A 26,822-nucleotide genomic window follows, 5' to 3' on the forward strand; every position below is an offset into this window, starting at 1 on the left:
ATATACAGCCCTTAGGGCATCGTTTAGACTTTGGGTTTTGTTTAGATTAAAAGTTCGCCATAGCTGCAACTTCGCGTACTTCATTTGTGTTCAACGACCAGACAAAGGCGTCACAGAACCCCACCTTGATCAATAAAGCTTTCATCTTATATTCGCAATATCCAGATTGCAATCTCAGTTTCTTGCTTGTTCTTCGTTTGCTCGCAGGAAATAGACCCTCGTGGTCAGGTTGATCGTGCTCCGGCGTGGTCAATAACCTCTCGGAGTTGGTTTAGCGATTGCTAAGGCGCGACGTCCTCGCATGTTCGTAGTCGGATCGTCAAAGTCAACTACCACCAAAGCGATATCCATCATCTCATCGAAAGACGGGACACCTTAGCCTCTATCACGTGGTCAACGCAGGCGGCGTCATTACCACCTCCTCCGTGGCCGGAGCAGGAGCCGGAGGCACTGGAGAAGGACATCACCAACAGCATCCCAGTGACCACGCTCCGCGAGGTACGGGTAGAGAGATTATTCCTTCTGCACCTCCCCGCCCGGCCGAGGAGCATGGCCAGGATGATGACGCTCGCCTTGAGGCGAATCGCAATCCTCCGGCCACCCCCGCCGCGGGCGTGGTCGTAGGAAATGCACCACCCCCGGAGCAAACTAGCCCAACCAATGCTTCGGACGGGGAAATTGGTCCACACGCGCCACCGCCTCGTCACCACGACATCCACGCGACTGGCTCCCGACGGTGGGAGCCCAGTGCAGCCACTACCGGCACCGTCAGGAGCCGGGTGACGTTGCGGTCTACATCATCATCACCTATGCCAAGCACCGCTTCGGAGGCCATGGTGCGGGCCCAGGTGGTGCTGAGATTTCTGCCGGTAGCTAATCAGATGGATGAGTGAAGAGCCACCATTCAGAGCCTGATTGGCTTTGTCGAGGCTGGAGGCTCACAACGAGCCGGCCCGCCACAGCCTCCCCAGGCGACGACGGTAGCCCATGCTGTTGGCCGTGCGGAAGGGGCCACCCCCATGATGCAGTCCCTGCCGTGGCAACCAGCACGAGGGACACATGACCAAGAGCTTGATGACATCTTGATGGCTTCATCGGATCCTCGGACACGTCAAGACCGATGGCGAGCCCCGGAGGACTGGTAGGGGGAGGGGCGCACGTCACCATCGGGCGATGCCGCGATAACCACCGCTAGTTCGATGAGCGCGATGGCTCCAACGTCGATGAGCCCGCGCTCGGCGGGGGTGGGTACCTACCTTTCGAGGCTGGATGCCCTGCCTTCACCCGTGAGCTGCGGCAAGACCGTTGGCTGTCCGCTCGCACGTTCAAGCTAGAGATACCAGATAAGTATGATGGGAGACTTAACCCGGCGGAATTCTTGAGCATCTACACCACCGTTGTTCAAGCTGCCGGGGGAAGAGATGAGAAGTTTTTTGCCAACTACTTCCCTTTGGCACTCAAGCAAAATGTGAGGTCTTGACTGATGCACTTGCCGGAGAACTCCATCTCGACTTCGGCTAACCTACGCCATGAGTTCGTTGGCGCCTTCACAGGCGGCCATCAAGAACTAGGGTGGCCCAATGATTTGCAGCTTCTCCCACAAAAGGAAGGAGAGACTCTGCGGAAGTACATGCAGAGGTATAGCCGAGTCCACAGAAATATCCCATACATCCACCCGACAGCTGTGATAGTGCGTTCCAATCCAACATGCGCAATCATCGGATACGTTCCAAGATGAACATGCGGTTGCCCAAGACTGTACAGGAGCTTTACACCTTAGTAGACAAGTGTGCTTGGGTGGAGGAGGGGAGGAAACTCCCTGGGGAAGAAGATGGCGTCGACATCGACTCAGAGGATGATGATGAGGCCACCAGTCAAAAGAGGAAGAACAAGAAACATAACAAGAGGCGCAAAGATAAGGCAGTGATGATTGTTGAGGGATCGGGAATGCCTAGTACCGGCAAGGAGGCCAAAGCCGAAGCCCCTGGTAAGGAAGTTGCCGCATGCACTGATTGCCGGGAGGCTGTGGCTGCCGAGAAAGATGGGAAAGGTGATGGGCCGTACTGCGAGATTCATCGGACCAAGGGTCATGACCTCCAGGAGTGCCATCAAGTTGAATAGCTCGTCAAAAAGCAGAGGGCTGAGTATGAGAAGCGTGATAAAGAGAAAGGCCAGAATGGCGCTGGTGGGAAGGGCCGAGGTGGCGAAGCAAGTCGCCCCGGCAAGGCTACTCGGAATCAAGGAAAACCCGCTAGAGGCCGCGAGAAAGAAGATAGCAATGATGAAAGTGATGGAGGGGATGAATGGGAAACTAGCGAGTAGGAATTCCAGAAGGCCCCTGACGCCCTGTGCATTGAGGAGGGCGCATCTCTGCACTCCTGTCACTGCTAGCTTAAATAGTGGGCGCGTGAGGTCAATGCCTTGGATCCAGCGATAGCCTCCCGGAAGCCGCTCAAGTGGTCGCGCACGCCCATCATCTTCGACGAAGAGGACCACCCTGACTGTACCACCGCGGTAGGGTGCTTGCCATTGTTGGTCTCACCAACAATCCGCAACCTCAAGGTTACAAAGATGTTGGTTGACGGTGGGGCCAGGTTGAATCTAATTTCCCGAAGGTCATCAGCAAACTTTAGATAATAGAGGAAGAGCTTGAGGTTACTGGCACGTTCGAAGGAATCAACCCCGACAAGAGTCGTCCTAAGGGGAAGATCATGCTGCGGATGATGTTCGGGGGAAGAGTTGAATTACCGGACTGAGAAGGTTGTGTTTGATGTGGTCGACCTCCCCCTGCCATACAATGGAATCCTTGGTCGCCCAGCTCTGGCTAAATTCATGGCGGCATCCCACTATGCCTACAACACCTTGAAGATGCCAGGGCCGATAGACATCATTTCCATTCCATCAGACGAGAAAGACGCAATCATTTGCGTAGACAAGATGTACAGGGACGCAGTCGCGGCAGAGGCCGCGGAAGCCAAGATTCCTGCCAAGGAAAGCAAGAAAAAGAAGAGGATGGTAAGGATGCCTCCAAGGAATCCAGGAAACATACCTCTTCGGAGAACGTTGCGCCCGTTGATGACTTGCTAGAGAGTTCCAACAGGAAGAGATCCAAGGCCGCAGCTCCCGGTCTGAAAAATGTCCCGGTAGGGCTGGCTGGCACTCATGGTACCTTCATATCAGTGCCACCCTTGATGAGAAATAGGAAAGCATGCTTGTTGCCTTCCTGAGGGCGAATGTTGATGTGTTTGCCTGGCAACCATCTGACATCCCCGGTGTTCCCAGGGAGGTAATCGAGCACCACCTTGCTGTCTACCCGCATGGCCAACCCATCAAGCAGAAGGTCCGAAAGCAAGCCTTGGAGCAGCAACACTTCATTGCCGAGGAGATCAAGAAACTTTAGGCAGCTGGTTTGGTCAGAGGAGTACTGCATCCAACATGGTTAGCAAATCTAGTGGTGGTGCACAAAGCTAACGAGAAATGGAGGATGTGCATAGATTTCACGGATCTGAACAAGGCATGCCTAAAGGACCCATTTCCCTTGCCGCGCATCGACCAGATTGTGGATTCCACTTCCGAGTGTGACTTGCTCTCTATATTGGATGCATACTCTGGATACCATCAGATCTTCATGTCCAAGGAAGATGAAGAGAAAACTGCGTTCATCACCCCATGTGGCACGTACTGCTTCGTGCGAATGCCTTTCGGAGTCAAGAGCGTCGGGTCCACTTTTGCAAGGGCAGTTCAGATTGGTTTTGAGTCACAAATGCACGGAAACACTGAAGCTTACATGGATGACATTGTGGTCAAGACCAAGGACAGATCAACCCTCCATCAGGATATGGAAGAAATGTTTGCTAATATGCGCAAGATCAACTTGAAGCTGAACCCGGAGAAGTGTGTGTTTGGCGTTCCCTCCGGCAAGCTACTTGGTTTTCTTTGTGTCCCACCAGGGGATAGAGGCCAACCCTGATAAGACCAAGGCTATTGCACAGATTCAGGCATCCAAGGTAGTTAAGGATGTGAGGCGTTTGATTGGGTGCATTGCCGCGCTTAGCAGGTTCATCTCCAAGTCTGCTGAGTGCGCCTTGCCGTTCTTCAAAGTCTTGAAGAAGGCAGGACCCATGAAGTGGACTCCAGAGGCAGACGCAAGACTACAAGATTTGAAGACCTACTTGTTCTCTGTGCCTACTTTGGTTGCTCCAAAACCACAAGAGACATTGTTGCTATACTTGGCGGCAACTAATCAAGTAGTTAGTGCAGTACTAGTGGCGCAGCGGGAAGTGGAAGAAGTAGCCGCCTCATCTAGTGTCCCTTCTGGGGGAGAGAGTGAGCGTAAACCAGCAAGGCCGGAAGCAGGTCAAAACGATGAAGAGCACGACAGTGGAGGCAACCCCAAGGACGCGACAAGGAAGAAAGTGGTGTAGCGCCTAGTATACTTCGTCAACTCCCTATTGCAGGGGCTAGATTCAGGTATTCTGACGTGCAAAAGTTGATTTTTGGCCTTATCATGGCCCCAAGGAAACCGCGCCACAACTTCCAAGCCCACTTTGACATATGACAGATTGAAAATACAGCATGTACCCGTGCGGAAAACAACATTGCTAATCATCTATCAAAGTGCGCTGCGCAGAAGCTCCCTGTGGAACCATGAACTTTTGTTCTCCATCTTACTCAGCCCTCCGTATCCACGGCAATGATGGCCCGGAAGAGGAGTAAACTGGACTCCGGCAAGCCTCTCAAAAGGTGTGTACAGCAAGGATGATTGTGGTAGACTAACAAGCAAAGACACAAATAATACAAGACGCTCCAAGCAAAACACATATCATGTGGTGAATAAAAATATAGCTCCAAGTAAATTACCGATGGAAGTGGACGAAAGAGCGGATGCCTTCCGGGGCATCCCAAAGCTTAGGCTCTTGGTTGTCCTTGAATATTACCTTGGGGTGCCTTGGGCATCCCCAAGCTTAGGCTCTTTCCACTCCTTATTCCATAGTCCATCGAATCTTTACCCAAAACTTGAAAACTCCACAACACAAAACTTAAAGTAGAAAACTCGTGAGCTCCGTTAGTATAAGAAAATAAATCACCACTTCAAGATACTGTAATGAACTCATTCTTTATTTATATTTGTGTTAAACCTACTATATTCCAACTTATCTATGGTTTATAAACTATTTTACTAGCCATAGATTCATCAAAATAAGTAAACAACACATGAAAAACAGAATCTGTCAAAAATAGAACAGTCTGTAGTAATCTGGATCAAACGTATACTTCTGGAACTCATAAAATTCTCAAATAAATTGCTAGACCTTAGTAATTTATCTATTAATCATCTCCAAAAAGAATTAACTAAATATAACTCTCCAAATAAAAATGGCAGCAGTTCTCATGAGCGCTAAAGTTTCTGTTTTTGACAGCATGATCAACAAGACTTTCCCCAAATCTTCCCAAAGGTTCTACTTGGCACAAACACTAATTAAAAGCATAAAACCACATCTAAACAGAGGCTAGATGAATTATTTATTACTAAAAAGGAACAAAAAGCAAGGAACAAACATAAAATTGGGTTGCCTCCCAACAAGCGCTATCGTTTAACGCCCCTAGCTAGGCATGATGATTTCAATGATGCTCACATAAAAGATAAGAATTGAAACATAAAGAGAGCATCATGAAGAATATGACTAGAACATTTAAGTCTAACCCACTTCTTGTGCATAGGTATTTTTTGAGCAAACAACTTGTGGGAACAAGAATCAACTTGCATAGGAAGGTCAAACAAGCATAACTTCAAAACTTTAAGCACATAGAGAGGAAACTTGATATTATTGCAATTCCTACAAGCATATATTCATCCCTCATAATAATTTCCAGTAGCATCATAAATGAATTCAATAATATAACCAGCACCTAAAGCATTCTTTTCATGATCTACAAGCATAGAAAATTTACTACTCTCCACACAAGCAACTTTCTTCTCATGAATAATAGTGGGAGCAAACTCAACAAAATAATTATAATGTGAGGCATAATCCAATTGAAAACTAAAATCATGATGACAAGTTTCATGGATATCATTATTCTTTATAGCATACAAGTCATCACAATAATCATCATATATAGCAACTTTGTTCTCATAATCAATTGGAACCTCTTCCGAAATAGTGGATTCATCACAAAGTAAAGTCATGACCTCTCCAAATCCACTTTCATCATCATAAATAGGAGGCATGCTTTCATCATAATAAATTTGCTCATCAAAACTTGGGGGACAAAAAATATCATCTTCATCAAACATAGCTTCCCCAAGCTTGTGGCTTTGCATATCATTAGCATCATGGATATTCAAAGAATTAATACTAACAACATTGCAATCATGCTCATCATTCAAATATTTAGTGCCAAACATTTTATAGATTTCTTCTTCTAGCACTTGAGCACAATTATCCTTTCCATCATACTCACAAAAGATATTAAAAAGGTGAAGCGTATGAGACAAACTCAATTCCATTTTTTATGTAATTTTCTTTTATAAACTAAACTAGTGATAAAACAAGAAACTAAAAGACTCGATTGCAAGATCTAAAGATATACCTTCAAGCACTCACCTCCCCGGCAACGGCGCCAGAAAAGAGCTTGATGTCCACTACACAACCTTCTTCTTGTAGACATTGTTGGGCCTCCAAGTGCAGAGGTTTGTAGGACAGTAGCAAATTTCCCTCAAGTGGATGACCTAAGGTTTATCAATCCGTAGGAGGCGTAGGATGAAGATGGTCTCTCTCAAGCAACCCTGCAACCAAATAACAAAGAGACTCTTGTGTCCCCAACACACCCAATACAATGGTAAATTATATAGGTGCACTAGTTTGGGGAAGAGATGGTGATACAAGTGTTATATGGATAGTAGATAAAGGTATTTGTAATCTGAAATTATAAAAATAGCAAGGTAACTAATGATAAAAGTGAGCGTAAACGGTATTGCAATGCGTTGAAACAAGGCCTAGGGTTCATACTTTCACTAGTGCAAGTCCTCTCAACAATAATAACATAATTGGATCACATAACTATCCCTCAACATGCAACAAAGAGTCACTCCAAAGTCACTAATAGCGGAGAACGAACGAAGAGATTATGGTAGGGTACAAAACCACCTCAAAGTTATTCTTTCCAATCAATCCGTTGGGCTATTCCTATAAGTGTCACAAACAGCCGTAGAGTTCGTACTAGAATAACACCTTAAGACACAAATCAACCAAAACCCTAATGTCACCTAGATACTCCAATGTCACCTCAAGTATCCGTGGGTATGATTATACAATATGCATCACACAATCTCAGATTCATCTATTCAACCAACACAAAGGACCTCAAAGAGTGCCCCAAAGTTCCTACCGGAGAATCACGACAAAAACGTGTGCCAACCCCTATGCATAGGTTCATGGGTGGAACCCGCAAGTTGATCACCAAAACATACATCAAGTGAATCACGTGGTATCCCATTGTCACCACAGATACGCACGGCAAGACATACATCAAGTGTTCTCAAATCTTTAAAGACTCAATCTGATAAGATAACTTCAAAGGGGAAACTCAATTCATTACAAGAGAGTAGAGGGGAGGAGAAACATAAGATCCAACTATAATAACAAAGCTCGCGATACATCAAGATCGTACCACCTCAAGAACACGAGAGAGAGAGAGAGAGAGAGAGATCAAACACATAGCTACTGGTACATACCCTCAGCCCCGAGGGAGAACTACTCCCTCCTCGTCATGGAGAGCACCAGGATGATGAAGATGGCCACCGGAGAAGGATTTCCCCCTCCGGCGGAGCTCCGGAACAGGCCCCAAGATGGGATCTCGTGGATACAGGAAGTTGCGGCGGTGGAATTAGGTTTTTGGCTCCCTCTCTGGTCTAATGGGGGTACGTAGGTATATATAGGAGGAAGGAGCACGTTGGTGGAGCTCCGAGGGGCCCACGAGGCAGGGGGCGAGCCCAGGGGGGGCGCCCTCCACCCTCGTGACCTCCCCGGAAACTTTTTGGAGTAGGGTCCAAGTCTCCTGGATCACGTTCGGTGATAAGATCACGTTCCCGAAGGTTTCATTCCATTTGGACTCCGTTTGATATTCTGTTTCCTCGAAATACTGAAATAGGCAAAAAAACTGCAATTCTGGGCTGGGCCTCCGGTTAATAGGTTAGTCCCAAAAATAATATAAAAGTGGAAAATAAAGCCCAATATAGTCCAAAACAGTAGATAAAGTAGCATGGAGCAATCAAAAATTATAGATACGTTGGAGACGTATCAGTAATCACCGCCCACCTCCGCCCATCCATGAAGACTGGGCCCTTGCCTTGATTCTCTCCCGCACCACGCGCCTCCGTTACCTACCCCACTCAATGCATGTAGCATACATGGCTAAGGATAAGGGCGTGGTGGGAAGAGTGAATTGGCAGTTACCCTCCCATGCGTTAAAGTCATTCACGGGCCATTACAAGGGTGGCCCCACTACAATTGGCATTATGTAACGCGCGGGAGAACCGGAAACTGACCTGGGCTCAGGTTAATGAAGAAGCAAAGAAGATCTCAAAGGGGCGAGCCACCGCTACACTCCTCCTTGTGCACTGGTTATGGCCTACCCCGACGATGCCCGATAGCACGTTTGGGCCAGGCCTGGGGGCTCGTATCGGTGCAACAAATCCTGGGTCTATTGCCCAGACTGTGCACATGCCTAAAGACGAGATTGTAGCACATAAGACCAAACCAAGCACCAAGAAATCAGTTCCTTGAAGAATCAAAGTGCATATCAAGAAGACCAAGCCAAGCCAGAGAAGCAAGATATCACCAAGGGGGAACCTCCCTTGCCGGGCAGGCGAGCCTAGCGAGGTCAAGGTTGCCCTAGAATTAAACCCCAAGACTGTCCCGACAGGCCTGTCGGGGCTTACTAGGGCGCACTGCCCCGCCTCAGCTTCACCGCTCCACCTCACAGCGATGCAAGTCGCCTGTCGATGCGGTGTCAAGCCCCTGAGTGACTAAGTGGTTGTTTCTTGCCACATGGCGACCACTTTCTACGGAAAACACCTCCAAGTGACACCCGTCCTGGGATGTGTCAAGCAAGCAGGCACGAAGTTGGCAAAACATCCTTGCCGGGCACACTATGATGTGACACTAAGCGGCGCATTTTAATGCGCTCTGTCCGCCTGCAGAGTTAGGTACGATACACTGTTTGCTATCTAATCAGTATGTAAAGACTGATTTGCCACTATGGTGACCCCTTGACCTATAAAGGGTGGCCCGTGGTAACCAAAGAGAGGATTCGGACCCTCGAATACTCATACGCGTGTAGTCACTCTCGCTCCGAGGCAACCCTGCTGGGCAAGAGCGCTATATTTCTTCCACCATAATCCACATCAATCGACCAAAGCAGGAGTAGAGTTTTACGCCTCGCGGCGGCCAGAACCTGGGTAAACTGCCCGTGTGATTTCTATTGTGCTGTGTTATGCTTCTCCTCTCTTTGTGCAACGTGCCCATCCCCCTGCCGAACCAAAAGGGGCTCATGGTCCCGTAGGTGGCCGTGGTTTCCCACGACACTAACAAACACACAAGATCCACAAGGTACATGAACATCAAAGGGAAAGATACAAGGTAGAGTTCATCCCAAATCCAAGATGAGATGAGGTTTTGATGATCTAGATGATCCTTCCCTAGATGGGGTCTTGAATCCACTAGGGATCTTCTCACAAGCTCACATGGAGGTCTTGAACTCCATGGGAGTGGTCTCTCTCTCTCTCTCTCAAGAGGAGTAGTGGTAGGAGCATAGCTCAACTAAGATGAGCTATCATATTTGCCAACTAGTGGTAGGAGCATAGCTCAACTAAGAGGTGCTCTATTTATAGTCTTAGCCATGAAGGGTAAGTGGGAGAGGGATACAAGGCCAAAGGCTTGACTATGCACACACAGGTGCCGGGTGTCCGAAGGACGCTGGTCATCCGAAGGCTCGCGGGGGTCCAGACGTCCGGAGGGCGTCGAACTTCCGACGTTTTGCTTCTGGACATGTGGTGTCATATTTCCGGTAGTGGTCAGTCGTCTGATGGCTGTAGTGTGTCGGGCGTTGCTACTTTTTGAGCTTTCATTGGTTTTTCCCTTGAAGAGGAAAGGGTGATGCAGCAAAGTAGAGATAAGTATTTCCCTCAGTTAGAGAACCAATGTATCGATCCAGTAGGAGGTACAAGCAAGTCCTCAATCTATGCACCTGTACAAACAATCAAACACTTGCACCCAATGCGATAAAGGGGTTGTCAATCCCTTCACAGTCAATTGCAAAGGTGAGATCTGAAAAGATAGGTATAAAATATTGCTAAAACGTAAAACAAAATAAAAGTAAATAAATTGCAGCATGATATTTTTGATTTATAGATATGAAAATATATAATGGAAAATTGACCCGGGGGCCATAGCTTTCGCTAGAGGTTTCTCTCATGAAGGCAAATAATACGGTGGTTGATGTAGGGTAGAATCCTAGATGCCCGATCTTTCACGATTGGAGCGGACCCCACGAAGAACACGAGGACCACAAGGGGAAAACACGTGGGGAAACACGAGAGGAATCACTCAAACCAACAAGATTTTATTACACGTGTGCTAGATCCTCGAAACACAAAGAGATACATGATACACGATCAACAAAGGATGATACAAGTAGCAAGTTCTTCTCCATGAGGAGGTCTTGAGGGGTCTTCCCGTGAGGGGTCTTGAATCCGCTTGCAGGATCTTCTCTGGAGAGGTCACAGACTCCAATGGAGAAGTGCTACCTCTTGAGCATGCGTTGGTTTTCCCTTGAAGAGGAAAGGGTGATGCAGCAAATTAGCGTAAGTATTTCCCTCAGTTTTTGAGAACCAAGGTATCAATCCAGTAGGAGACTACACGCAAATCACCTAGTACCTGCACAAACAATCAAGAACTTTGCACCCAACGCGATAAAGGGGTTGTCAATCCCTTCACGGCCACTTGCAAAAGTGAGATCTGATAAAGATAATAAGATAAATATTTTTGGTATTTTTGTTGTATAGATTGAAAAGTAAAGATTGCAAAATAAATAGTAAACTAGAATTATAGATGGGAAACTTATATGATGTAAAGTAGACCCGGGGGCCATAGGTTTCACTAGTGGCTTCTCTCAAGATAGCACATATTACGGTGGGTGAACAAATTACTGTCGAGCAATTGATAGAAAAGCGCATAGTTATGAGAATATCTAGGCATGATCATGAACATAGGCATCACGTCTGTGTCAAGTACACCGAAGCGATTCTGCATCTACTACTATTACTCCAAACATCGACCGCTATCCAGCATGCATCTAGAGTATTAAGTTCATAAGAACATAGTAACGCATTAGGCAAGATGACATGATGTAGAGGGATAAACTCAAGCAATATGATATAAACCCCATCTTTTTATCCTCGATGGCAACAATACAATATGTGTCGGTTCCCTTTCTGTCATTGGGATCGAGCACCACAAGATTGAACCCAAAGCTAAGCACTTCTCCAATTGTAAGAAAGATCAATCTAGTAGGCCAAACTAAACCGATAATTCAAAGAGACTTGCGAAGATATCAAATCATGCATATAAGAATTCAGAGAAGAATCAAATATTGTTCATAGATAATCTTGATCATAAAGCCACAATTCATCGGATCTCGACAAACACACCGCAAAAAGTATTACATCGAATAGATCTCCAAGAACATCGAGGAGAACTTTGTATTGAGAACCAAAGAGAGAGAAGAAGCTATCTAGCTAATAACTATGGACCTGAAGGTCTGAAGTAAACTACTCACACATCATTGGAGGGGCCATGGAGTTGATGTAGAGGCCTTTCGTGATCAATGCCCCATCCAGCGGAGCTCCGAAAAAGGCCCCAAGATGGGAACTCTTGGGTACAAAAGGTTGCGGCGGTGGAAATAGGGTTTCGTGGTGCTCCTGGATGTTTTCGGGGTATGTGAACATATATAGGAGGAAGAAGTAGGTCGGTTGAGCCACGAGGGGCCCACGAGGGGGAGGGCTCACCCCCTGCCTTGTGGACTCCTTGTTGGTTGCTTGACGTCCACTCCAAGTCCTCTGGATCACGTTTGTTCCAAAAATCACGCTCCCGAAGTTTTCATTCTGTTTGGACTCCGTTTGATATTCCTTTTCTACGGAACACTAAAATAGGCAAAAAAACAGCAATTTGCACTGGGCCTTGGGTTAATAGGTTAGTCCCAAAAATAATATAAAAGTGTAAAATAAAGCCCATTAACATACAAAACAGATAATATAATAGCATGGAACAATCAAAAATTATAGATACATTGGAGATGTATCAGCATCCCCAAGCTTAATTCCTGCTCGTCCTCGAGTAGGTAAATGATAAAAATAGAATTTTTGATGTGGAATGCTTTCTAGCATGTTCTTCAATGTATTTTTCTCTATTGTGGCATGAATGTTCATATCCGAAAGATTCAAGATAAAAGTTTATTGTTCCATTTATTATGTCTTATCAAAATACTATAGCCAAAGAAAGCTTATCCCTACAAAGTCATATAGTTTGGCCATGCTTTATTTTCGTCACACAAAATGCTCCCATCATGCACAACCCCGATGACAAGCCAAGAAATTGTTTCATACTTAGTCTTTTCAAACTCTTTCAACTTTACACAATATATGAGCGCGAGCCATGGACATAGCACTATGGGTGGAATAGAATATGATAATTGAGGTTGTGTGAGAAGACAAAAGGGAGAAAGTCTCACATTGACGCGGCTAATCAATGGGCTATGGAGATGCCCACCAATTGATGTCAATGCAAGGAGTAGGGATTGCCATGGAACAGATGGGCTAGAGCTATAAATATATGAAAGCTCATCAAAGAAACTAAGTGGGTGTGCATCCAACTTGCTTGCTCACGAAGACCTATGGCATTTGAGGAAGCCCATCATTGGAATATACAAGCCAAGTTCTATAATGAAAATTTCCCACTAGTATATGAAAGTGACAAAATAAGAGACTCTCTATCATGAAGATCATGGTGCTACTTTGAAGCACAAGTGTGGAAAAAGGATAGTAACACTGTCCCTTCTCTCTTTTTCTCTCATTTTTTTATTTGGGCCTTCTTTTCTCTCTTTTTTTATGGCTTCTTTTTTTTCGTCCGGAGTCTCATCCCGACTTGTGGGGGAATCATAGTCTCCATCATCCTTTCCTCACATGGGACTATGCTCTAATGATGATCATCACACTTTTATTTACTTACAACTCAAGAATTACAACTCTATACTTAGAACAAAATATGACTCTATGTGAATGCCTCCGTTGGTGTACCGGGATTGCGATGAATCAAGAGTGACATGTATGAAAATTAAGCATGGTGGCCTTGCCACAAATATGATGTCAACTACATGATCATGCAAAGCAATATGACAATGATGATGCGTGTCATAATAAATGGAATAGTGGAAAGTTGCATGGCAATATATATCGGAATGGCTATGGAAATTCCATAATAGGTAGGTATGGTGGCTGTTTTAAGGAAGATATAAGGAGGCTTATGTGTGATAGAGTGTATCATATCATGGGGTTTGGATGCACCGACGAAGTTTGCACCAACTCTCAAGGTGAGAAAGGGCAATGCACAGTACCGAAGAGGCTAGCAATAATGGAAGGGTGGGAGTGCGTATAATCCATGGACTCAACATTAGTCATAAAGAACTCACATACTTATTGCAAAAATCTACAAGTCATCAAAACCAAGCACTACGCGCATGCTCCTAGGGGGATAGATTGGTAGGAAAAGACCATCGCTCGTCCCCGACCGCCACTCATAAGGAAAGCAATCAAAGAACACCCCATGCTTAAAATTTGTCACATAACGTTTACCATACGTGCATGCTACGAGACTTGCCAACTTCAACACAACTATTCGTAAATTTCACAATTACTCAACTAGCAAACCTATAATATTACCACCTTTATATCTCAAAACCATCTATCAAGCATCCAACTTCTCTTAGCATTTAAAATTTATAGCCAAAGTGAATTACCATTCTGTTCTAAAGGACTCTCAAAATGATATAAGTGAAGCATGAGAGATCAATTATTTCTATAAAATAAAACCACCGCCGTGCTCTAAAAGATATAAGCGAAGCACTGGAGCAAAAATTATCCAACTCGAAAGATATAAGTGAAGCACATAGAGTATTATAATAAATTCCAATTCATGTGCGTCTCTCCCAAAAGGTGATTACAGCAAGGATGATTGTGGTAATCTAAAAAGAAAAGACTCAAATCATACAAGACGCTCCAAGCAAAACACATATCATGTGGCGAATAAAAATATAGCTCCAAGTAAAATTACCGATGGACGAAGACGAAAGAGGGGATGCCTTCCGGGGCATCCCCAAGCTTAGGCTTTTTGTTGTACTTGGATTTTACCTTGGGGTGCCTTGGGCATCCCCAATCTTAGGCTCTTGCCACTCCTTGTTCCATAATCCATCAAATCTTTACCCAAAACTTGAAAACTTCACAACACAAAACTTAAAAGAAAATCTTCGTGAGCTCCGTGAGTAAAAGAAAACAAACCACCACTTCAAGGTACTGAAATGAACTCATTCTTTATTTATATTGGTGTTAAACATACTGTATTCCAACTTTTATATGGTTCATAAACTCTATTACTAGCCATAGATTCATCAAAATAAGCAAACAACACACGAAAAACAGAATCTATCAAAAACAGAACAGTCTGTAGTAATATGTAGGATTCGAATACTTCTGGAACCCCAAAAATTCTAAAATAAATTGCTGGACATGAGAAATTATATATTAATCATATGCAAAAATAATTAACTAAATAGGACTCTCCAATAAAAAATGTCAGCAATTCTCGTGAGCGCTCAAGTTTCTGTTTTTTCACAGCAAGATCGCAAAGACTTTCCCCTAGTCTTCCCAAAGGTTCTACTTGGCACAAATTCTAACTAAAATGATAAAACCACATCTAAACAGAGTCTAGATGGATTATTTATTACTCAAAAGAATAAAAAAGCAAGAGACAAAAATAAAATTGGGTTGCCTCCCAACAAGCGCTATCGTTTAACGCCCCTAGCTAGGCATAAAAGCAAGGATATATCTAGGTATTATCATCTTTGGTATGCAATCCATAGGTGGCTCTCATAATAGATTCATAAGTTAATTTAATTTTATTTCTAGGAAAGTGTTCCATGCCCTTACTTAACGGAAATTGGAATATAATATTCCCTTCCTTGATATCAATAATTGCACCAATCGTTCTAAGGAAAGGTCTACCAAGAATAATAGGACATGTAGGATTGCAATCTATATCAAGGACAATGAAATCTATGGGCACATAATTCCTATTTGAAACAATAAGAACATAATTAATTCTTCCCATAGGTTTCTTAATGGTGGAATCCGCAAGATGCAAGTTTAAAGAACAATCATCAAATTCACGGAAACCTAGCAAATCACACAAAGTTTTAGGAATCGTGGAAACACTAGCACCCAAATCACATAAAGCAAAGCATTCATGATCTTTAATATTAATTTTAATAGTAGGTTCCCACTCATCATGAAGTTTTCTAGGGATAGAAACTCCCAATTCAAGCTTTTCTTCATAAGATTGCATTAAAGCATCAATGATATGTTTAGTAAAAGCTTTATTTTGACTATAAGCATGCGAAGAATTTAGCACGGATTGCAACAAGGAAATACAATCTATTAAAGAACAATTATCATAATTAAATTCCTTGAAATCCAAGATAGTGGGTTCACTGCTATTTAAAGTTTTGACCTCTTCCATCCCACTTTAATCAATTTTTGCATCAGGACCTAAAAACTCCGAATCATTGGGACGCCTTTTAACTAAAGTTGACTCATCTCCAGTCCCATCATTATCAAGATTCATATTGAAAAACAAAGATTTAATAGGGGACTCATCAATAACTGTTAGATCTTCATCCTTATTATCATGGAAACTAGAAGAACATGCTTTTATGAAGCAATCTTTTTCAGCATGCATCCTAGCGGTTCTTTCTTTGCACTCATCAATGGAAATTCTCATAGATTTGAGAGACCCATTGATATCATGCTTAGGTGGAATAGATCTAAGTTTCAAATAATCAACATCAAGAGAAATTCTATCCACGTTCCTAGCCAACTCATCAATCTTAGAAATATTTTCTTCAATCAAAGCATTGAAACTCTTTTGCGAACTAATAAATTCTTTAATATTGGATTCAAAATCAGAGTGCATATTATTCATATTTCCATAAGAATTGTTGTAGGAATTACCATAATTATTAGAGGAATTACTAGGAAACGGCTTAGGATTAAAATTACCTCTATACGCGTTATTACCAAAATTGTTCCTACCAACAAAATTCACATCCATAGATTCATTATTATTCTCAATCAAAGTAGACAAAGGCATATCATTAGGTCAGAAGAAACACATTTATTAGCAAACAATTTCATAAGTTCATCCATCTTTCCACTCAAAACATTGATTTCTTCTATAGCATGCACCTTTTTATTAGTAGATCTTTCAGTATGCCATTGAGAATAATTAACCACAATATTATCTAGGAGTTTAGTAGCTTCTCCTAAAGTGATTTCCATAAAAGTGCCTCCCATGGCCGAATCTAAAAGATTTCTGGAAGCAAAGTTCAATCCGGCATAATTTTTTTGTATAATCATCCAAAGATTCAAACCATGTGTAAGGCAATTACATATCATTAATTTCATTCTCTCCCAAGCTTGTGCAACATGTTCATGATGAAGTTGCTTAAAATTCATAATATCATTTCTAAGAGTGATGATCTTAGCGGGAGGAAAATACTTAGAGATAAAAACATCTTTGCACTTATTCCAAGAATCAATACTATTTTTAGGCAAAGACGAAAACCAAGTTTTCGCACGATCTCTAAGGGAAAACAGGAATAGCTTCAGTTTAACAATATCATTATCCACATCTTTCTTCTTTTGCATATCACACAAATCAACAAAGTTGTTTAGATGGGTAGCGACATCTTCACTAGGAAGGTCGGAAAACGGATCTTTCATGACAAGATTCAGCAAGGCATCATTAATTTCACAAGATTCAGCATCAGTAAGAGGAGCAATTGGAGTGCTAATAAAATCATTATTATTGGTATTGGAAAAGTCACAGAACTTAGTATTATCTTGAGCCATCGTGACGAGCAAGCAATCCAACACACAAGCAAACAAGAGACAAGCAAAAAGAGGCAAACTGGAAAAGAGAAGGGGAACGACAAAAGAGGGCAAATAAAACGGCAAGGGTGAAGTGGGGGAGAGGAAAACGAGAGGCAAATGGCAAATAATGTAATGCGAGGGATAAGAGTTTGTGATGGGTACTTGGTATGTCTTGACTTGTGCGTAGACTCCCCGGCAACGGCTCCAGAAATCCTTCTTGCTACCTCTTGTGCATTGCGTTGGTTTTCCCTTGAAGAGGAAAGGGTGATGCAGTAAAGTAGCATAAGTATTTCCCTCAGTTTTTGTGAACCAAGGTATCAATCCAATATTAGGCCACACGCAAGTCCCTCATACCTACACAAACAAATAAGAACCTCGCAACCAACGCGATAAAGGGGTTGTTAATCCCTTCAGGGTCACTTACGAGAGTGAGATCTAATAGAGATAATAATGATAAGATAAATATTTTTGGTATTTTTATGATATAGATTAAAAGTAAAGATTGCAAAGTAAAATAGATTGGAAACTTATATGATGGAGAATAGACCCAGGGGCCATAGGTTTCACTAGTGGCTTCTCTCAAGATAGCATAAGTATTACGGTGGGTGAACGAATTACTGTCGAGCAATTGATAGAAAAGCGAATAATTATGAGAATATCTAGGCATGATCATGTATATAGGCATCACGTCCACGACAAGTAGATCGAGTCCTGCCTGCATCTAATACTATTACTCCACACATTGACCGCTATCTAGCATGCATCTAGAGTATTAAGTTCATAAGAACAAAGTAACGCCTTAGGCAAGATGACATGATGTAGAGGGATAAACTCAAGCAATATGATATAAACCCCATCTTTTTATCCTCGATGGCAACAATACAATACGTGTCATTTCCCTTTCTGTCACTGGGATCAAGCCCCGCAAGATTGAACCCAAAGCTAAGCACTTCTCCCATTGCAAGAAAGATCAATCTAGTAGGCCAAACCAAACTGATAATTCGAAGAGACTTGCAAAGATAACCAATCATGCATAAAAGATTTCAGAGAAGAATCAAATATTGTTCATAGATAGACTTGATCATAAACCCACAATTCATTGGATCTCGATAAACACACCGCAAAAAGAGTTACATCGAATAGATCTCTAAGAAGATCAGGGAGAACTTTGTATTGAGATCCAAAGAGAGAGAAGAAGCCATCTAGCTATTAGCTATGGACCTGAAGGTCTAAAGTAAACTACTCACACATCATCGGAGGGGCCATGGAGTTGATGTAGGGGCCCTCCATGATCAATGCCCCCTCCGGCGGAGCTTCGAAAAAGGCCCCAAGATGGGACCTCTTGGGTACAGAAGGTTGCGGTGGTGGAAATAGGGTTTCGTGGTGCTCCTGGATGTTTTCAGGGTATGTGAACATATATAGGAGAAAGAAGTAGGTCGGTTGAGCCACGAGGGGCCCACGAGGGGGGAGGGCGCGCCAAGGGGGGTAGGCGCGCCCCCTTCCTCGTGGACTCCTCGTTGGTTGCTTGACATCCACTCCAAGTCCTCTGGATCACGTTTGTTCCAAAAATCACGCTCCCGAAGGTTTCATTCCGTTTGGACTCCGTTTGATATTCTTTTTCTGCGAAACACTGAAATAGGCAAAAAACCAACAATTTGCACTCGGCCTTGGGTTAATAGGTTAGTCCCAAAAATAATATAAAAGTTTAAAATAAAGCCCATTAACATCCAAAACAGATAATATAATAGGATGGAACAATAAAAAATTATAGATACGTTAGAGACGTATCATGTGCACCCCCCTCACCGAACCAGCAAAGGGGCAGCCCTGCCCCATAGATCGCTGGCTCCACACCGACATCTTTGGCGCGTCAGGTAGGGGGTTGCACCGGTGTGAATCAAGCCGGCGAACAACACATCAACTTCATCAATTTCAACATTTTCATCACCTTCCATGGCGCCCAAGAAGAAGGGATCCATGATGTCAAAGCCATCAACAGCCAAACTTCCACCACACGTGCTTGCGGGTGGTGCAGGCAGCATCACCGTCGCGGATGGTGGGGACGCTACGGTGGGTGCGGCCAACACAGGAGGTGCGGTCGCTGTGCCCACTATGGCAGGAGCATGCGGTGGAGCTACCGGTGAAGGGCACCTGCCTCGGTCCTCCGACGAAGACAACAACAATGGCGCAGGAGGCATGGGGGATCCACCCCCACCTCCTCGACGCACCGGCGAGCGAAGCCTCCAGAATGACCCAGTCCGGTCGGGCGCGAGCCGCGGTGACTCCGGCAGCGGCGACCAGGGGAACAACATCAAGACACGTACCATGTGTGTAGGATTGAAAGTAGGTCTAGATGGGGGGTGATTAGACTACTTGACCAAATAAAAATCTAACATTTTCCCAATTTTAAGTGTTGGCAGATTTTAGCAACTAGAACAAGTCAGGCAATCAACCTACACATGCAATTCTAAGAGTGTAGCAGTGGAAATTAAACATTGCATATGAAGGTAAAGGGAAGGGTTTGGAGAAGGCAAATGCAATGTAGACACGGAGATTTTTGGCATGGTTCAGATAGGTGGTGCTATCGTACATCCACGTTGGTGGAGACTTCAACCCACGAAGGGTCACGGTTGCGCGAGTCCATGGACGGCTCCACCCACGAAGGGTCCACGAAGAAGCAACCTTGTCTATTCCACCATGGCCATCGCCCACGAAGGACTTGCCTCACTCGGGTAGATCTTGACGGAGTAGGCAATCTCCTTGCCCTTACAAACTTCTCGGCTCAACTCCAAAATCTTGTCGGAGGTTCCCAAGCGACACCTAACCAATCTAGGAGACATGACTCTCCAAAAGGTAATAGATGGTGTGTTGGTGATGAACTCCTTACTCTTGTTCTTGAAATGATAGTCTTCCCAACACTCAACTCTCTCTCACATATTTGGATATGGTGGAAGATGATTTGAGTGGAAAGCAACTTGGGGAAGGCTAGAGATCAAGATTCTTGTGGTTGGATTGGAATGTCTTGGTCTCAACACATGAGTAGGTGGTTCTCTCTCAGAAAATGGGTAGTGGAAGTGTAGAAATGTTCTGATGGCTCTCTCTCATATGGAGAAGGGGGTGGAGTGGTATATATAGCCTCCACACAAAATCCAACCATTACACACATTTGACGCAACTTAGTCAGACCGAATAGAAGAACTCGGTGAGACCGATTTAGTTCAAAATGTGAACGTTAGGAATATCGGTGGGACTGACTGGATCAACTCGATGGGACCGATGTGCTAGGCCTAGGGCAAAACCTCATCTCGGTGAGACCGATTTCTTGAACTCGGTGAGACCGATTTCAGCAAAGAGCAAATAGAGAGTTCGTCAAGCAAACTCAGTGGGACCGATTGCACATTTTGGTGAGACTGAAATAATTACAATAGGCAACACAGAGTTTGAAGGGCCATCTCAGTGAAAATGAGATGCGTATCGGTGTGACCGAATTGTCTAGGGTTTCTGGCAGTGGCTAGGTCAAATGAACTCGGTGGCGCCAGATAGATCAAATCGGTGGGGCCAAGTTTGACTTTTGAGTTTTGGACATATGTGGAAATGAGAAAGTGGCTGAGGGTTTTGGAGAAATATCACTAAGCTCTTTGAGCAAGTAGACCATTAAGCAACACCTCATCCCCTTTTAGTAGTATTGGCTTTCCTATGGACACAATGTGATCTTGGATCACTAAAATGAAAATGAAGAGTCTTGAGCTTTTGCCAATCTTTGTCCTTAGCATTTTGAGGGGTCCACATCTCTAGTCCATGCCATGCCAAACATTGAACTTTCTAAAATATTTATCTTGAATGGATATTAGTTCAATGATATATATGTTGTTATGAATTACCAAAACCACCCGGGCATTAGTTGAAGTTTCAACGTCCTTCGCAAGATGAGCGTGACGTGATGCCAAGCAGCGTTGTGGTGCCTCCACAATAGTGCCCGCACGGCTAATCGCCCATTGACCAGGTCCAAGATCTTTAGGCGCCACTTCCGCCACGCCAACCCACTACCGTTCTCACAGTTCGGTGACAAGATCGCAATGACGCTCCTACTGGCTCTACCAGGAGTGAAGCGATGTCACGTTCTTCACGCTCCAACATGCCCTCTATAGTGAAAAAAGCAATGGCGCGAGCACAGATGCTGTTGGATTTCCCTCCAGTAGCTGACAAAATGGACGAGCGGAGAGCCACTATCCGCAGCTTGATCGAGTTTGCCGCACGAACATATCTCAGTTGGCAGAACCCTCATAACGCCCGCCAACCATGCCCGTAGCGCAAACCGATGGCCGCGTGGCAGGCGGTGCACCAATGGTAAAATCACCTCCGCAGCAACAACCCCAGTAGCAGCGCAGGCAATCATAGCAAACCCAGCGGGATGCATAGCCTGACGACGTATCGATGGCCTCTTCAGACCAACGAACACAACAAGATCAGCGGCAAGTGTTGCTGGAGAGGCGGGCAGAAGATGATCTCACCACCATTCAACGATGTCGGGAGGCGCACCGTCAGTTAGACGTGCAACGGTCCAATCATCAATGAGCCAGCGCCCGTTGTTGGCAGGTACCTACCTTACGAGGTTGGGTGCCCCACCTTCACATGTGAGCTGCGACAAGTCCGTTGGCCGTCCATCCACATGTTTAAGCCCGAAGTACTAGAAAAGTATGATAGCAAGTTGAAACCAGCCAAATTCTTAGGCATTTACACAATTATCGTGCTAGCTACTGGGGGAAGGGATGAGAAGATTTTGGCCAATTATTTCCCTTTGGTGCTCAAGCCAATGTGCGAGCTTGGCTGATGAACTTGCCGGAGAACTCCATTTCCTCATGGTCAGATCTTTGCAACACATTTGTTGGTCCTTCTACCAGGGGACAGAAGGGCCCCGGGTTACCCTGTGACTTTCAAGTGATCCCGCAAAAGGAAGGAGAATATCTGCATAGGTATATTCAGAGGTTCAGCCGTGTCCACCGTAGGATCCCAGATGTGCACTCGGCAGTTGTGGTTGCTGCATTCCACACGAATGAGCACAATCGCTAGATGCGGGAGAAAATGCACATACGGTTGCCAAAGAGCGTTAACGAGCTCTACACATTGGTGGACAAGTGTGCACAGGCTGAAGAAGGGAGGAGGCTTCCCGGGGAGGATGCTGGCATTGAAGTTGACTCTGACAATGAAGACGACGCCGCCCCAGGGAAGAAAGGTCAAAAGCGCAATAGGAACGCAAAGCAAAAACAGTTATGGCAGTAGAGGGCTCTGGCAACTCCAGCCCCGCCAAGAAAACCAAAGTGGAAAGGGCCAACAAGGAAGCAACTATATGCGTTGATTGCCAGGTTACTGCGGCAGGAGAGAAGACTGGCAAATCTGATGGGCCATACTGCAAAATACACCGTACTAAGGATCACAGCCTCCAGGAGTGCCATCAAGTTGAAAAACTAGTTGAGAAATAAAAGGCTAAATACGAGAAGCAGGACAAGGGGAAGAGCCAGGATGGTATAGGTGGATCCGTCAAGAAGGGAACTGGTGGTCGAGGTGGCCACCACGACAATGCAACCCAGAAGAAAAAAAGCCTTCCAGGGGCAGAGAGAAGAAAGAAGAGGATGAAGTGAGTGAGGATGAGGATAATGACGAGTCAAGTGAACCAGAATTCCAAAAGGCAACTGAAGCCATGTGCATTGACGGGGGTGCATCTTTGCACTCTCACCGCCAGCTCAAGTAGTGGGCGCAAGAGGTTAATGCGGCAGAACCGACAACAGAAGCTCAAAGGCCCCTCAAGTGGTCCAACGCGCCTATTATTTTTGATGATGAGGACCACCTTGCACGACAATGGTCGGGTGTTTGTCATTGTTGGTCTTACCAACAATACGCCAAGGTCATGAAAATACTAGTTGACGATGGGGCTGGCTTGAACTTGATCTCCCCCAAGGTAATCGACTGACTGCAGATTCCTGAGGAAGAGCTCAAAATGACTGGGATATTCCAAGGAATCAACCCGGGAAGGAACCAACCGAAGTAAAATATTACGTTTCCAGGGACATTTCGCGGGGAAGTCAATTACAGGACCGAGAAGATTGTGTTCGATGTTGTTGAGATCCCCTTGCCATTTAACAGAACTAGTAGACCCGTTGCGCCAAATGGCGCAGAGGCATGCTAAATCCATGTGTGCAATGAAAAATATCCATGGTTTAATAATCTTTAATAGGAAATATTGAGATATATAGACACATTTTAATTTGATAGCACAAAATACTTGCTATCTTGTTTGTAGAGACCCATTCGAAATTATGTCCGCACTGAAAACATTTGCATTTTTCAGTAACTTTGTGTTTAAGCATCAGTTCTTTCAAAATATTTTCGTTAGTTAGGAGCTTTAGGTTTGAGGAAACATGTACGATTGGAGCTTTAGCCCTTCTGTATCAAAATAATGAAGGAGCATCAAACATTGAATAGCAAATGAACAATAGTTCAAAATGTCTCTGTAATAGCAACAACTATCATCCATGACATTTGTTTTATAACTATCAAACATGCCTAAACCATCATTTCTATTGATTCCACGTAAAAGTACTAGTAATCATGCACATGCAATGCACGTATCACCTAATGCACAAAAAATATACTAAAAATACATATTTCATACTTAAGTTTCAAGCTAATATTAATATTAATATATGCATTCAAAAAAGCTAATATTAATATATACAATTAACTTTTCGGAGTAACTTATAGATATCTCTTGTCCGAATATGTTGCTTGACACCAGGAATTATAAACCCAAAAGCCTAAAATATTTCACTAATCATGTACTCCCTCCATTTGAAAATAACTGGCGCAGTCTAAATTTGAACTAAAACCACGTCAGTTATTTCCAAGTTGATGTAATATGTGTGAGCCATGCTACCTAACACAAATAGCACAAAACATATTACAAGAAAAAAATCAATCATATTGCACTCTTACTATGTGAATAGTAGAACATATTGATAATTGGAATAAAATGTGTCGTTGCTAGTACTTTATCATGTAATTGTTGAGCGTCGTTACCACCGACATTAGCAGAAAAGAAGGGGTAACATAGCAAAACAACTTTAAAGAAAAATAACATGATACATTTCTTTCAAGTTGTTGCATTAGCTTAAACTACACATCTAGATCAAAAATAAGCTATGTATGGTATAGTTACCCAAGTAGTAGTTACAATGATCAATCTCGTCTTTAGATTAATCAGTAAAAGTTTCTAATTGCTGATATATTAGACAAATTGTTATTTTCTAGAACTGAAGAGAACATGTGTCCACTATTCACTAAAAGTTTCTTTGGCCAAGATCAATTGACATGTCTAAAGTTCCAAGTGAGATATGAAAGGAATGCATATGAACAGATCTGGACAAGCATAAACTGCATACACTATTACTGAAATAATCTAGAAGCAAGAACTGACATCTAAAGTCCTGAATGATGTCCCATATCCGATGAAGTGTCTTCATGAAGATAATCCGCGCTGATTCCTCTTTTATGTACATACTTTGGGTGTACACACTGGACTACAACTGTAGCAACAAAAAGCATATTAATTTATCAGATAATAAAATTAATGCTACTTCTTTGGCTCCAATCACAAAGACAAAATAAACCACCAAAAGATAGATTTGGCCCATAAACAAATTCCCACCTAAATTAAAATGAGCCAGAAAGCGAACCTTCAAATATTTCAGTGCTTCCCTTCTCATCAATGTAGTCCAACAAAGAACCATACAAACATTGTAACGACTCAAGTTTTCAAAAGAAAAGGGTATATGCACGAACATTTTACCATGTCTAACCTCAAGGGAGTGGCCACATCATTTTAGGCGATCAATGATAACTCATTGTGATCTTAATGCATGTTCTGCACATGGGCAGAGAATGGGGAGTCTGAACTGTTCGCAACATTTCTTCCATCACGATCACAGTGAATAGCCGTCATTGCTATAGCTGCATCATCTAGGTTATAGAGCTCACGTCATATAAATGAATTGACCCACATAAGATAACCAAGCTCTTGAACTTCAGATATCTGACTCATTTGCATGCCCTTGGCATGCTTTAGTTAAAAATAACATATGAGTGTTGCAATAATGATGCTTCAGGTTTAACCTGTACATCTATGTCCTCCTGTGGAAATAGGAAGGATGCAAAAAAGATTAATTGAAATCAAGCCAGTAATTTCTTCACCTTACAAATAGGCAAATTCATACAATGGTACTTCTAAATTATTTTCAAGGACCAGCCAATTTGGGAACTTCAAATGAAGAGAGCTTGATTGCAAGACTATTTCTGAAACTGAAGCTGAAAGTCAGGTTGGTTCCAAGTAAATAGAGTTCAGGAAAAGTAATTGACTATACTTGGTAAAGTAGAAGTTCAACTATGGTAAATCCACCAAGGCAAGAAAATCAAATCAAGTACGCCCTTTGAAAAATGTTGCACCGACTTACATTATGACTGTCGAAATAGCCAATGTTGGGATACTTAAGTTACATGGGAAACATGTAGAGAATTAACACAATTTCATTAACTGGCCTGTAAGTTCCAAAATCAATATTTCACTATTCACTATTAATAATATAGATAAAAGGTAAAGTTCTCACATCACCATGACATGACCTTCACTGTCCCTGATGTGGCTCAGCCTTATCTCAGATTGTATTAGGCGGAAAAGGTCGCGTTGCCACAATCAAGTGAGTAGGACAACAAGCATGAAACAGGATGGGCAAGGGGGACAACCTGGATCCTGCTTGCCCTGAGTTGTTGTGATGCGGAGCATCCTACGTACATCACCATATCAAGAGTCTGTTTGGCAAGTGGCACGTGCGACATCTACTTCACATACACAAAGGTGAATCTTCTCCTTTTCACGTGCTCACTTGACACCTTTGAGGATGTTATACTACTTGACACTCCACTCATGTGCATGCATAGGTATTGTTAGAGCTTCACAGACGACGAGGAGGAGTGCGAGCACAAAGGAACAACTACACCATTCGCGAGGGAAGCATGGAAGAGAAGATAGAAGAAATGAAGTTGCTACAAGTTACAGCTCTCGGACGTCTGACGGCCTCCGGAGGACCGACGATCTCCGAATGTCTGACGCCTGGAGATTCCACCACCCACACCAACTACAGCCGAGGCACCCTACAGCGGTCGGATGACCAACCAACACCGGTCGTCTGACAACCATCACCCACGAAACGACCGACATCGTCCGAAAATCTGAAGCCTCCTGTCCTGAGCCAAAATGTCGGAAGTCTGGCCTCCTCCGAATGACCGGACACCTGGGAGCAACCAGATGACCAACACCCATCGGATGTCTGACGCCTGTCAGCGCATAGTTCATCGGGCCGAGGCCCATGTACCCGTTTCGTCCCTCGCTTACCCCTTCGTGTGTCTAGACTATAAATAGACCACCTCCACCTCCTTTCTAGGGTTAGCACTATGATAGCTCATTTAGAGATAGAGCTTTGCTCATCCTTGTGGTTCTACTCCATCGAGA

This window comes from Triticum aestivum, chromosome 4A (genome assembly GCF_018294505.1).
Source record: "Triticum aestivum cultivar Chinese Spring chromosome 4A, IWGSC CS RefSeq v2.1, whole genome shotgun sequence".
Lineage (NCBI taxonomy): Eukaryota > Viridiplantae > Streptophyta > Magnoliopsida > Poales > Poaceae > Triticum > Triticum aestivum.